The sequence below is a fragment of the Abramis brama genome (genome assembly GCF_963993115.1).
Source record: "Abramis brama genome assembly, chromosome: 18".
NCBI classification, from domain to species: Eukaryota; Metazoa; Chordata; class Actinopteri; order Cypriniformes; family Leuciscidae; genus Abramis; species Abramis brama.
Genome location: NC_139980.1, coordinates 2,368,594 through 2,382,996, shown reverse-complemented (window position 1 = coordinate 2,382,996; position 14,403 = coordinate 2,368,594). Strand labels below are relative to the sequence as shown.

General features: G+C 35.1%; 1 protein-coding gene across 2 annotated transcripts in view; it reads right to left on the bottom strand.

The window, feature by feature from the left end:
• Positions 1-14,403, bottom strand: part of tab2 (TGF-beta activated kinase 1 (MAP3K7) binding protein 2) — a 41,264-nt gene that overhangs the window by 25,916 nt on the left and 945 nt on the right. The window lies entirely within an intron of this gene.

The following is a 14,403-nucleotide window of genomic DNA, read 5'->3' as shown; positions in this document are numbered from 1 at the left end:
AATGTAACTTGACACCCTTGCCTCCTATGGACTTAAAACTGTCTCACAATATTTTCTGGTATTTATTACGATAACGATATCAATGACGATATAAATATGGTACCATTCACCACTGTTTTTGGCTACAAGTGATAGCCTCAGAAAGACAAACACTGATCTAAAGTAAAGCATACCCATCATCAAATAGGCTCCTAATATATACCAATTACATTTAAAAAAAAAGGTTAAAAAACAGTAAAAATGTTACATCTTCTACTCAAACACCAGCCCTTGCAGAAATGGAAAAGTTGCAGATATATGTTTCCTCTCTCTAAAAGTGCAGATATTGTTTAAATAGTGCAACTGTACTGGAAAACATCACACAATAAAAAATTCCAATCAATTACAAGTTTGAAATGTAAACACGGATTCTGTATTTATTCATTACTCTCATGTTGCAAAAAGTGGCAAAAAATATTGCAAACAACAAAAGTAACAATGTCTACCATGTCTTCAGATAGGTTACAAAATTACAAGAGAGTGCAAAAATAATCAAGCATTATTTAATGCCAGAACTTGAGTAATTATTAAAACTTGGTACTTGGTCGTGGTGCTTAAGATATTGTTGGTCATTCAGTGTTTCTGTGTAAAAAAAAAACACGAACAATAATACTGATAAGATTATAATACTACTACGAATTCTACTACTAACTAATAACAATATAAACCGCACTAAGGATTGATGAGTTTCCCCACAGATTTCCCCGTCTCTGTGTAAGTGGTTAAATGTACTTGCATCTCAAAATGCTTTTATGACGCGAAATGAATGTAAACGCAGTCAGTTATGTCTTAAGGGATTAAACAGACAGGACAAACCACATCTTATATTTCAAAAGAGATCTGTGCATTAGTGCGAATGCAGCTTATTAGATCTCCCGCCGTCTATAGCGTCATCGGTAATAATCCAACAACAGTAAAGATGAGAAAGAGAAAAATCACTCAAAGCTCTTGAATGGAAAACGTTCAGATGGCCCACATACTGAAAGCAGTCTTTGTTTATTGCTTGTAATATGTTTTTTGTTCCTCTTTATTATTTACTAGCTTTTACGTTTTGAAGCTATATTAGTTTATAAAGCTAAATAATATAAAATTCTTAACATGCAATTGTTTTAATTAAATGTTTTAATGTGTAATTATTTGAAAAGTACTTATTACATATGTAATTAAATAAAAAAAAGATTTTAAGTTTTATTAATGAGATTAATTACTCAAAAAAAAAAAAAACAGTAGATCAAGAATCGTTTTTGAATCGAATCGTGACTCCCAGAATCTGAATCAGATCATGAGGTGCTTAAAGATTTCCATTCCTACTATACAATGATTTATAGCTAGTCTTTGTTAAATAATACAGAAAATAAAGAGCTTAAAAAATAATTGCATAATAAATCGCAATATTGGTAAAAAATAAATTGCATTATTTTTATTACATTATTTTCCTAAATTGTTCAGCCCTAATTAAAACAACGGTTTCACTTTATTTTAATGGTCCCTTTAACACATTCTGTTGACTAAGTAACATTGCACCTACATGTCTACTAACTCTCATTAGAGTGTTAGGAGAGTATTAGTAGACTGGTAGGGTTAGAATAAGTTGACATGTAGTTGCAAAGTTACTTATAGTTAGTAGAATGTCTGTTGGAGGATCATCACAATAAAGAGTTATCAGATATTAAGCAGACAGTCTACTAATGCTCTAATAAGAGTTAGCTGACATGTAGTTGCAAAGTTACTTATAGTCAACAGAATGTTCAAAAGGGACCATCAAAATAAAGTGTTACCAAAACAACTTATAAAAATGACAAAAATGCACAACAAAATTACTAAAACTTTAACTGACATTTAAATGAAAACGTAAAATATAAACATAAAACATCATCTCAATGATACTAAAAAAAAAGCAATGTTACGTCCTTATTTCACAAAAGCCAATGACAGAAAAGCCGAAAGTGAATGAGAGAACTACTATCTGTCATCAATGTTTTTAATTCAGTTAAATAAGAATCAGTGTATATACTATTCTGTTTTTTTTTTTTATTATTTTTTTACATTTGATTATTCAGTTTCTGTAGCATTTCTTACTTAAATTATATTGTTATACAGATCTGTACCAGCAAGAAGTAGTAGTTTTGTAAGTTTTATCTTTGATTCATTGCATGAACTTTTTGAAGCGTCAAAGATGCGTAGACTGTCAAAGGAGGGACAGAAAGCTCTCAGATTTCACCAAAAAGATCTTCATTTGTGTTGTGAAGAGAATTTTTGGGTGAACTATCCCTTGAAGTAAAACTACTCATTTCATGACATAATATCACCCACCTCTACAAGACAGCATTAAGTATGATGTATTATGACGTAGCTTTAGCACAAAGAGCTCTGACTGCATTGTGAGGTTGTGTTTACTGCATGAGCAGCTATATCTGACTAACATGTGGAGGGTGTAAAATAATGCGGTGTGGTATGAGCCGTACACTTCTAGTCTCTATATTTGGCTGTCATGGTGTAGTCAGTTGAAGTCTGGACCCTCACTGCTGTACAGCCACAGTGAGCACATTTACATGCACAGGTATCAAGCTTCAGCAGGGTTTTGTGTAGTTGAGTTTTCTACATCACATCTGTCTTTCGGAGCAAGCACACGGCGCTGAGACCAACCGTGGTCAGATAATGTCTGTACTGGACACAGCCAAGCTACAACTGCACTATCAACGTCAAAATTATCAAAATTTTGCATGTTAAACGTTCAAGTAAATTTAAATGGTTCAAGCGCAATACGATGTGAAAGAGAACTGAATTCGGATCGGATACACATTGGTTAGACTTAGGTCAGATGTCCATATATCGTATATTCAGGGTTTGAAATGAACGTTTTCGCTCAACAGCCAATTTGGTTACTACATTTTTAAGTTACCGGCCATTTCAGAACTTCTACTAGCCAAAAAAAGAAAAAAAAAAAGAAAAAATTAACCAGACTAACTACGTCACAGCTTTATATATATATATATATATATATATATTATATTTATATATTTTTATATATATTTATATATATATATATATATATATATATATATATATATATATATATATATATATATATATATATATATATAAATAAAAAATAAAAAAAATAAAAAAGAACTTAACCAGACTAACTACGTCACAGCTTTAAATAAATAAATCAATATAAATAAATATATATAAATATATATATAAAATTTAGATTTCATACATTCATTTCTTATTCAAACAAAATCCTGTCAACCAGTCATCTCCTCCTTTCCTCTTTCATCCTCATCACCAAAAATGTGTTGTAGGTGGACAGATCAATACAGTACAAATAATTTTTTTTTTTTTAATGTTTAGGATGTTGGAAAATAACAATGGCTGAATCCGAAATCGCCCCCTAAACCCCTCAATCACTATTCCCTACGTTAGTCCACTAGAACAGTTCACTTGAAGGAATTAACTTTAAATCAGCTCCTTAATCTTATTTGTTCATTCCGCGAGCTACTCTGCTCTGATTGGCCAGACAGCTCAGTCTGTTGTGATTGGAAACAAAAATACGCCCACTATTCAAAATTCGAATAGTATTTTATTTTTCGACTAATAATTACAGATTGAATATTCGAAAATTTGAATATTCGTGCACATCTATATTCATGCAACTATATCGTTGGTGACACTCGTGTCGCATGTTTTGCAAACCCAGGCTGTCCACACCAGCCACACAGCAAGCAACATCGCAGCATTGTTGAATGAGGCCTTAAATGAGTGGGGTATGAGAAGAAAGAACCGGCCCTGGTTACCGACAATGCAGCTAATATGGTTCGTGCAGCGGAATTAATGAATGTACTTCACGTCCGTTGCTACGCGCACACGCTGAACTTAGCTTCGCACTCAAACTCCCAAAAGTGGCTCAATTGCTTAGCAAAGTCAGACGAATCACTGGCTTCTTTCATCGAAGCAGCATCGCCAGCCATACTCTTGAAAGTCAAACAAAAGCTACTTGATCTACCCTAGCATAAGCTGAAGACTGACGTTGTAGCTCGGTGGAACAGCGCACTGGAGATGCTAGAGCGGTTCCTGGAACAGCAGCCAGCCATATCTGCAGCGCTGCTCTCACCTGAGGTCCGCAGAAGTGAGAAAGATCTCTGCACTTTGTCAGACGCTGACATAACAGTAGAAGATGTAGTGAAGGCTCTGAATCCCATGAAAGCTGCTACACTAGCCATGTCTGAGGAGTGCTCACCAACTTCTTCAGTCATTGGTCCTCTGCATGCACGGCTGTTACAGGAGAAATCCACTATACATGACAACCTAATGTCAATGTATGTTTACTTTTTTTAATAAAATTCTGTAGTAGTGTTGATTTATAGACCCTGTGTAAACTAAATATAGATTACATGCATTAAATAGATTTACAACCATATATAGATTAAAACAGTCAATTGAATGCAATCAGCAACACTTTAATAAATTACTATGTGACTTTGACTTGTGTATGGACATAGAACTGCATATCGTCACCTTCCAAAAATAATTGCCCAAGTCATTTTTTGACAAAAATGTTTTTGTTTTTTTTGCACAAGTCATCTTCTCATGATGCTGGCCACCTGTGGTAAAATCACCCACATCCTCAGTTGAACAGATCATGCATTTCTACCCCTGTAGAAATATCTACAGGGAAATAACGGGGGAAGTAACGAAAATCTACTCGGCCTCTGAAGTTAGGTTCAGTTTTTTCTGTTTTCTGAGAAACCTGAAAAAATGCCTTGGCCAATTATTTTAGGAAGGTGACGATATGACAATTTTTTTTTTTTTTAAATATGTGGAATTTCCTTAAGATACGCTGGCCTGAAGGGAACATTGTATACAGCATCAGCGCTAGATCCTCGTTTTAAGGCCCTTCCCTTCTTGTCTGAAGAGGATCGTGACAATACATTTTCAAGACTGATGAAGACAATTGTTGGTCTGGAGCAAATGAAAACACTGAATGTAAGTTGTACCAGTGTAGAAAGTAAATAGTGTTTTTGGTTTAATTTGATCAGAACTTCCAGATGGTATTTACTTTGTGATAATTTATTATCATTATATTTTAAATGTAATTAATAAATGTAATTATTTTATCTTTAAAGGGATGGTTCGGAGTAATTTCAACCAAGGGTCCTTTGCACCAAACACCCCCCAGAAGCCCTTTTCTCCCTTGGTTGAACATTATTAAAATTAGAGCTTATTTAGAGATATCAGCCGGATGGTTTAGTGCAGGCGCTAACGGATCCTCTGATGTATCTCGTAAATTACCCCACTAATAATGCCCAGAATGGTCCCAAACTTCTACAGTAGTACAAATAGGTTCTGTACTCATGCAACGAGGCATTGGCAAGTGTGCAAGTACATCAGGAGTTTATTTAAATAACATTTGCCTGATGGCTTTTCCCAAATCACTGAAGTGACGTCGACGTCCGGGTTAGCGGTAGCATTAGCCATCAGGCAAGTGTTATTTAAATAAACTCCTGATGTACTTACAAACTTGCCAATGCCTCGTTTCATGAGTACAGAACCTATTTGTACTACTGTAGAAGTTTGGGACCATTCTGGGCATTATTAGTGGGGTAATTTACGAGATACAGCCTTGGATCCAATAGCGCCTGCACTAAACCATTCGGCTGATATCTCTAAATAAGCTCTGACTTTAATAATGTTCGACCAAGGGGAAAAAAGCTTCTGGGGGGTGTTTGGCTCGAGGTCATGGTGCAAAGGACCCTAGGTTGAAATTACAGGATGCAGAAGAGCATCTTCTTTTAGCACAACAAGCAAAGCGATATCTCTGTGTGCCTGGAACAGGTGTTCCTGCGGAGAGAGTTTTTCTTCAACTGCTGGTGATGTAATCACAGCGCAAAAGAGCTGCCTTCGATCAGACCACGTTGACCAGCTAATCTTCTAGCAGAAAAATTTGGCAATAATAAAATGAGTTGTAGGACCGTTATATCTATGAACGGTTAGTATGATTGGGTTACGGTTAGCAATGTCCAGACAAGGGCTTTATGAGCATGTTTTAAAAATGTTTTTATTTCTTAAACGTTTCAAGGTGTTAATGAATTTCAGTGTTGCACGTTTTTATTTTTTTACAGTAATGAGCATTGTTCAGTTTGTGCTACTTACCTTGTGTGCACTGTAGGGTTGGGTATTGGTTGGGTTTTATCAGATACCAGTACCTACTCGGTATTTTTTAAACGGTTCCGGTTCTTAAGAAAACGAAACTGCACACACTTTATCAAAAAAACAATACCTCTGTGTGTGTGTGTGTGTGTGTGTGTGTGTGTGTGTGTCCAAACTGGACACAATATTAACTTAAATCTTTAAAGATTTTCTGATTTCTGATTAAATGAAAAATTGTGTGTTTAAAGGAACACTCCACCGTTTTTTGAAGGAGGGCTTATTCACCTTCTTTCCTACATTTAGATAGGTGGGCAAATGCATTTTTGTCTCAGTGCATGCATTGTTTTAGTTTGACAGGGTCGGCGCTAGCTTAGCTTAGCATAATGAATGGAATCCTTTGTTGCCAGCTAGCATGTCCTGAGTAAAAGTAATATAAAAAATATAAAAAAACACCTAATTACTGCGTATTCACAACGAGTACAAATAGCGATGCAGATTAACACTAGACGATTTCCTAGGTAGATATTGACTTATATATTGAGGACTATATTAGGGGGAAGCACGGGCGAAGCACTGCTACTTGGGCGTGATATTTCTGCGCCCAAGTAGCCATGCTTCGCCTGTGCTTCCCCCTAATATAGTCCCAAGTCAATATCTGTATAGGAAATCGCCTAGTGTTAATCTGCATCGCTATTTGTACTCGTTGTGAATACGCAGGCCACAAGAAGTAATTAGGTGTGTTTTTAAATTTTTTATATCACTTTTACTCAGGCCATGCTAGCTGGCAACAAAGGATTCCATTCATTATGCTAAGCTAAGCTAGTGCCGACCCTGTCAAACTAAAACAATGCATGCACTGAGACAAAAATGCATTTGCCCACCTATCTAAATGTGGGAAAGAAGGTGAATAAGCCCTATTTCAAAAAACGGTGGAGTGTTCCTTTAATAGACTACTGATGTTGCCTAAAACACTTAGGCTAAGTTAAGATCAAAATTTTGTCTTCTCATATTATGACTTTTACTTTAAAACAGATAAATATCTGACACTGAGCAGAAATATTTAACACACACAGTATAGCCTTATATAAATATACTTCATACTTGATATGCAAGATTTGCAGTTGGCATTAAAATACTAGACTTACCATGTCCACCACGACACTGGCAGCTGAACTTGAACTTTCGTCAAGCATGTCAGAGGTTTTGGGTTCTAATCTGCATTCGTACAGTTTTTTTTGTTTTGTTTTTTTAAACCGATTATGCTCATCAGTGGTTGTATATCAAGCAGGGGCACGTTTGTGTGCATTATATTTTGATTTCACCGGAACGAATAGAGAGTCTCTGTACTGAAGCGCGCGTCCAAGTAAAGACGGTGCAGTGTGCGCGAGCCACAAAAGAAAACACTGTATCAGCGCCACTGATCGCGGCGGCAACGAGCACTTTGATCACTTGATTTAAAAAACACATTTCAACGCTAGATCGTCTCTTATTTAACAAACGAACGAAATGAATGCTCTGCTGGTTAACTGGAGATGTTTTATTATTGGAACATTCGTGCCGCGAGATGTTTTATAGGGTGCGGTAAAAAAAAGTCAGGCACCGAAAGTTTCGTTCTTATTCGGTCTCGTTACTACCGTTTACGTCGGAACCGGTTCCCTATTGGAACCGGGTTTCGGTACCCAACCCTAGTGCACTGTATGTGCATATGTATGAATTCTTGTTAAAGAACTGTTAGCTATGTATACAGTTAGTATGTATACACAATGTCCAGTCAATGTAATGTGCACTGTGCAGTTTGTGCCTACATTGTATGTTTTTTCTTCTTCACAGTGGATGCATAAGAGGCTTATGTTTCATATTAAAGACATGGACTCATTTTTTGTTTCATACCTCCTGACAAAAAATAAGAAATTAAGAAGACTTTTACAATAATAATATCATATTTTATAATAAATCCTTAGACCTTTCTAATTATATTTTAACAATTTTAACCAGAAAAATCACAATAAGATTTTTCCCTAAACCATGTAACCCTAACTAAGGCTAATCTAATCAAGCCACTGCTTCTCAAACCTGTCCTGGCTGGGAACCCCCCACCATTGCACATTTTGTATCTCTCCCACATCAGTCAAACCCAATTCAAGGCTGTGTTTGAAATCGTTGAAATCATTCACTATTCCCTACATCACTAATATAGTCCACTTGAAGGAGTGAATGAAAACGAGTGAGTGAATTCGGACACTGAGTGCGTCGGAAGGGCTGCCGCTTTTGCAGAGTTTGTGCTTGCTGTTTAATAATCATTTGAAACTTAGCAAACTGGCAGCTCCAGTAGTAAGATGAAAAGTAATACTAACACTTAGTAATACAAACACTTTCTCTTCTATTTATATAATATATATAAAAAAATAACATGTACTGCGTTAGATTAAACTGAGAAGGATCATAGCACTTGCATATTGTTGTCCTTCTGTTAGTTTAACTGCTTCTATTGTTCTCATTTGTAAGTCGCTTTGGATAAAAGCATCTGCTAAATGAATAAATGTAAATGTAAATGTAAAATATTATCAGTTAGAAAAGATTCTGAGATATCTTCTCAGTTCTCGTGCTTGCGTCCTGGCTCTCGTGAACTCTCTCAGCGGCTCACACGGAAGAAAATAAATAGTTGAATAAAGTCGTTATTTTTGTGTGTTTTTGCGCACAAAAAGTATTCTAGTCACTTGATGAACTTAAAGGGTTAGTTCACCCAAAAATGAAAATTCTGTCAGTAATTACTCACCCTCATGTTGTTCCAACCCCGTAAGACATTCGTTCATCTTCGGAACACAAATTAAGATATTTTTGATTAAATCTGAGAGCTGGATCACTCCTCCATAGGCTTCTAAGACATTATAACTTGCTGGCCCAGAAAATGTATTAAAGACATCATTAATATAGTCCAAGTGACTCCAGTGGCTCAATCTTAAGTTTATAAAGCGACGAGAATACTTTTTGTGCGCAAAAACAAACAAAAATAATGACTTTATTCCACTTTTCATTTCCTTCTCTCTGGGCCTCGAGTCTTTTCACGTAGTGTTTAAGCATAGCACGTCTGTGTTGCACGTCACCACGTATCACACACATGACCAGCGTCGGCCAATAGTGAGCCTACTTAAGATTGAGCCACTGGAATCACTTGGACTATATTAACGATGTCTTTAATACATTTTCTGGGCCAGCAAGTTATAGTGTCTTAGAAGCCTATGGAGGAGTGATCCAGCTCTCAGATTTAATCAAAAATATCTTAATTTGTGTTCCGAAGATGAACGAATGTCTTACGGGGTTGGAACAACATGAGGGTGAGTAATTACTGACAGAATTTTCATTTTTGGGTGAACTAACCCTTTAAGGTTGAGCCACTGTAAGTCACTTGGACTATTTTAACAATGTTTTTACTAACTTTTCTGGACCGGCAGAATAAAATTGCCTAGAAGCCTATGGAGGAGTGAGACAGCTCTCAGATTTCATTAATTTGTGTTCCGAAGATGAACGAAAGTCTGGAACAACATGAGGGCGAGTAATTACTGACAGACTTTTAATTTTTGGGTGAACTAACCCTTTAAGTGAATACTCACCATGACATACATTTTGACATTTTTGACCATTCAAGCACAATAATCCACAAATGAGAATCGAATTGGCGATCGCTCGCTGTCTGAATTGTCAAATGCACAATAACTGGCGTTTAGAACTATGGACAGATATACACTAGGATTTCTGCGCTCGACATTTCTTCCCTTTGTGACATAAGGTTTTCAATGCGCACTGTGACTTCATGTTGCTTTAAGGCAGCACATCATTCTGCACCCTGGATGCACATCAGCGCTTTGTGCCGCTCTGTTTTGAAGCGTTTGATATTATCATGGTTTTGCACACTGAAATATTATTAAAAGCCTATCTTGTTCTGTTCTGTTGTATGTATCATATCTTGTTGCCCCATTAAAAATCATCTTTTAATTTTATACAATGAATACATTGTATATGAATAATTAAACGACTTTAATATTTAAAGGTGTTAACTGTAATCTTACGCTGCAAAATTATAAACTTACAAAGGATTAAATTCATCCAATTATTTAAAGGGATACTCCACCGTGTTTTCATATTAAACTATGTTTTTCCCTTAACTAAGACGAGTTGATACATACCTCTCTCGTCTCAGTGCGTGCACTCAATCGCTTTGGCGCGCGGTGACACTTTGAAAGCACTTACCTTAGCCCATTCATTCAATATGGGCCAAGCAGAGAAGCTACCAAACACCTCCACGTTTTCCCTATTTAAACACAGTTACTCGCGTAGTGTAACTCGACCTAGGACGGTAACACAAAACAAAACGTTGCGCTTTTCTAAGCGTGTAAAATGGATAACTATATTGTATGGCGGAACATGGCAAGTGCTTGTAAGCACTTCGTCTTGGCGCAGTAATATCTTCACTCGTGAAAAATCCTCTCACCGGCCCCCGCTCCCTCTAGTGAAGATATTACTGCGCCAAGACGAAGTGCTTACAAGCACTTGCCATGGTATTCCGCCATACAATATAGTTATCCATTTTACACGCTTAGAAAAGCGTCAAAGTGTCACCGCGCGCCAAAGCGATTGAGTGCACGCACTGAGACGAGAGAGGTATGTATCAACTCGTCTTAGTTAAGGGAAAAACATAGTTTAATATGAAAACACGGTGGAGTATCCCTTTAACGAAGGAAGCACACAAAAATTATCGTCAGCCAAATTTCATAATCTTGACAAAAAATTTAATTTTGATTTCAGGGGGTCTTTAAGCACCATCACCAGTCCTAAGTTCAATGGCAAACATGCTTTCATGCATGGTTACCAAGTTCTAGTTCAACTGAAGTTTTATCATTAAATAGTGCTTGATTATCATAATATAATGCTTGATTGACTGATGTTAAGAGTGTGCGTTCAGATATTTGAAAAGCTGAGCCATTTTACAAAGATAAGCTGATTCGGTGCTATATATATATATATATATATATATATGTATATGTATATGTATATGTATATATATATATATATATATATATATATATATATATATATATATACATATATACATACATATATATATATATATATATATATATATATATATATATATATATATATATATATATATATATATATGTATGTATGTATATGTATATGTATATGTATATATATATATATATATACATATATATATATATATATATATATATATATATATATATATATATATATATATACATACATACACACACTCACTCACACATATATACATATTATATTGTATATCAGTCTGCCGTGTAAACTAAAAAATGTACTAGCCAATGGTGATTTTAAGTCACAATGGTGCCTCTATCTATTTGTTGAACTGATAAGCATGAATGAGGGAAACGTGAACATACATAGGTTAACTAGCCTAAGAAAAAGAGGTTTTTAATAGGGATGTGCAAGACAAGACTAGTCGACTAAACGGTACAGCTGCTACGAGTCGACACTGAAAACAATAGACAAAAATACACATGATTTTTTCGTTCAAATTACTGTCGTTTTAACGTTACTGTGATGAAAACGGAGTGAGGCCGGTGGCGCGAGTGTTAATGAACGTCACTGCAGTCTGGAGTCCCAGGAGCTCTGAAGGATAAGAGGAGGAGTGACAGTGGAAGAGTAGAGAGAAGACCAGGCATGGGACATTTAAGTTGTGTTTGGTCTGTGTATGGGCGGCAGTTGACTATGAAGCACCTTTCACGCAATCCAATAAATCCAATACATTTTTTAAATATCACGGTTATCATCAATACCAGTGTGTTGTAACACCCCGACTTCACTGGTATCTCTTGCTACTTAACTGATATAACCTACAAGCAAGTTCTTGTAAGCGCAAAGCAAGAAACCTCTGCTAAAATGACATGCTAACAAAGATTTAAACATAAGAGAATGACTCAAAATGTTACAGCATGGGACCAAGGCACACTTCCTTTTGTTTTAAGCCACTTTCAAGTTCCTTCTACAGCATGTGTTGGGAATCGTTCTGTTTGAAGATGAAAAGCCTCAGTGTCCTTGCTGATTACAGTATGTTTTCAAAGACTTTCCCTCTCTATCTCTTACTTAGCTTAAAATAATCATGATCACAATTATGGCTTGATAATGCCATGATTAAAGGTTCACCTGAAAATGAAAATTCATCATTTACTAATGCTATATGACTATATGAAAAAAGTATTATTGTGTTTGCCTTTTTGGAATTTTTTTTGGCCGATGCCAGTAATTAAAATACACCACTGTTTTCAACACAAAGAAACATCTCCCTGGGTCTCCCTGTGGTTTACGCCAAAATAAAAGCTCAATGGTTTAACGTTTGAAAGCAAGACATCCATACATGTTAGTATTGTAATTTTACTGTAAAGTAAAAAAAAAAAAAAAAGATAATAATAATAATAATAATAATAATAATAATAATAATAATGATTATAATTTATCAGAAGCAATCCGCATGTTAATTTAACATTATTATGGATTATAAATATTCAGGGTTTTTTTTACAGTACAATAATGTTTTTGCAATATTATCGCAGTAATAAGATAAGTCTATTAATTTAATATAAAATTAAGAATAATAATTGTGGGGGTTGGGGTTAGTTAGATTCTGTTAGATTTGTTTGTTTTTTTGAAGAAAATCGTTCAATTATTTATGTTCTAATTATTGTTGAATTGCAGGTTTAGGCTAATTTAATTAAGAAGAATTCAAGTATTTATTTTATTTATTTAATTATTTAAAAAGAACACATAAAAAAAAAAAAAGAGCACATCTTAGAGCTGTAATCGGAATACACGATACAGTGAAACCGGGTCAGAGGTCACTCTTCCTCCAGAACTAGACTTGCGTACAGCCGTTACCAGAAGCCTGTGATTAATAGTTTATAAAGTTATAAATATGGATATTTTTCATACAAAAATGCATGGCTTCGCTTCAGGCCTTTATTAACCCCATGGAGTCATACAGATTACTTTTATGATGGATGGATGCGCTTTTAGAGCTTCAAAATCTCTATTCACTCTCATTATAAAGCTTGGAAGAGCCAGGATAATTTTTAATTTAACTCCAATTGTGTTGTGTGCAGTAATGGGGTAACGCATCACAAGTAACTCAAGTTACGTAATCAGATTATTTTTTTCAAGTAACTAGTAAAGTAACGCATTACTTTTTAATTCACAACAAAATATCTGAGTTACTTTTTTCAAATAAGTAAAGGAAGCTACTTTGTTTTCCCATTTATTGACTGACAGTTCTGTAACCATTTTGAGAGAAAGCGTGAGTCAGTGTAGAGTCATGGGGTGCGCTGTGTGTGAACATGATGCTTATTGTAGTTCTAGACTAAATGTGAGCAGGCATTTGCTCCTCACTTGCACAAAAAAGATTCAGTATATGAATAAAATCAGTGAAATGCAAAATCAATACTACGCAAACCTCCAATAATTAAATATGTTAAATAAAACAAATATTTGTATGCATTTAATCTCACTTTATTGACCAATGTACTTGCTGCTGTCCTTCGATGATTCAGTTAAACCATAAGCAAATATGACTTAAGAATTTTTGTTTTTATTAGTGAAGTAAGTGTTAAACTTTCTTCTCCTGCGTCCTATTCTTCAGTAATCCAGAATGACACCTATGATCGTTTGAGGGTGAGATAATTAAGCGATAATTTACATTTGTGGGTGAACTAACCCTTTAAGACCTTCTTAAGACCTGCAGAAACCCTAAATCAAGTCAAGTTACAATTATAGCACTTATAATAGTTGATTTAAAGCAGCTTCACAATAACAAAAAGTAAAGTAACAGAATTGATGATGCAAACTTAATTATTTAACAAGTTAAATCAGCTATACACATCTCTATTGAAGACAATAGTGTTGTTATTCAGTTCACTGTCGATTCAATTCATGCAATAACTGGATCATTCTGAAATCATTAATATAAAATGCAATTTAGGTGTGTAAAATAATGGGGCACATGCATTTTGATATGTGTGTTTTAGTTTTTAGTAAAGTCTCTTGATTTGTTTTGTTTTCATTTGCCATTACCAGTATCAATCATGTCAAAAACATCTGATTCATGAATTAAGAAAAAGATGTAGGCTACCAGTATATATGTAATGAGTTATAACACTTTTT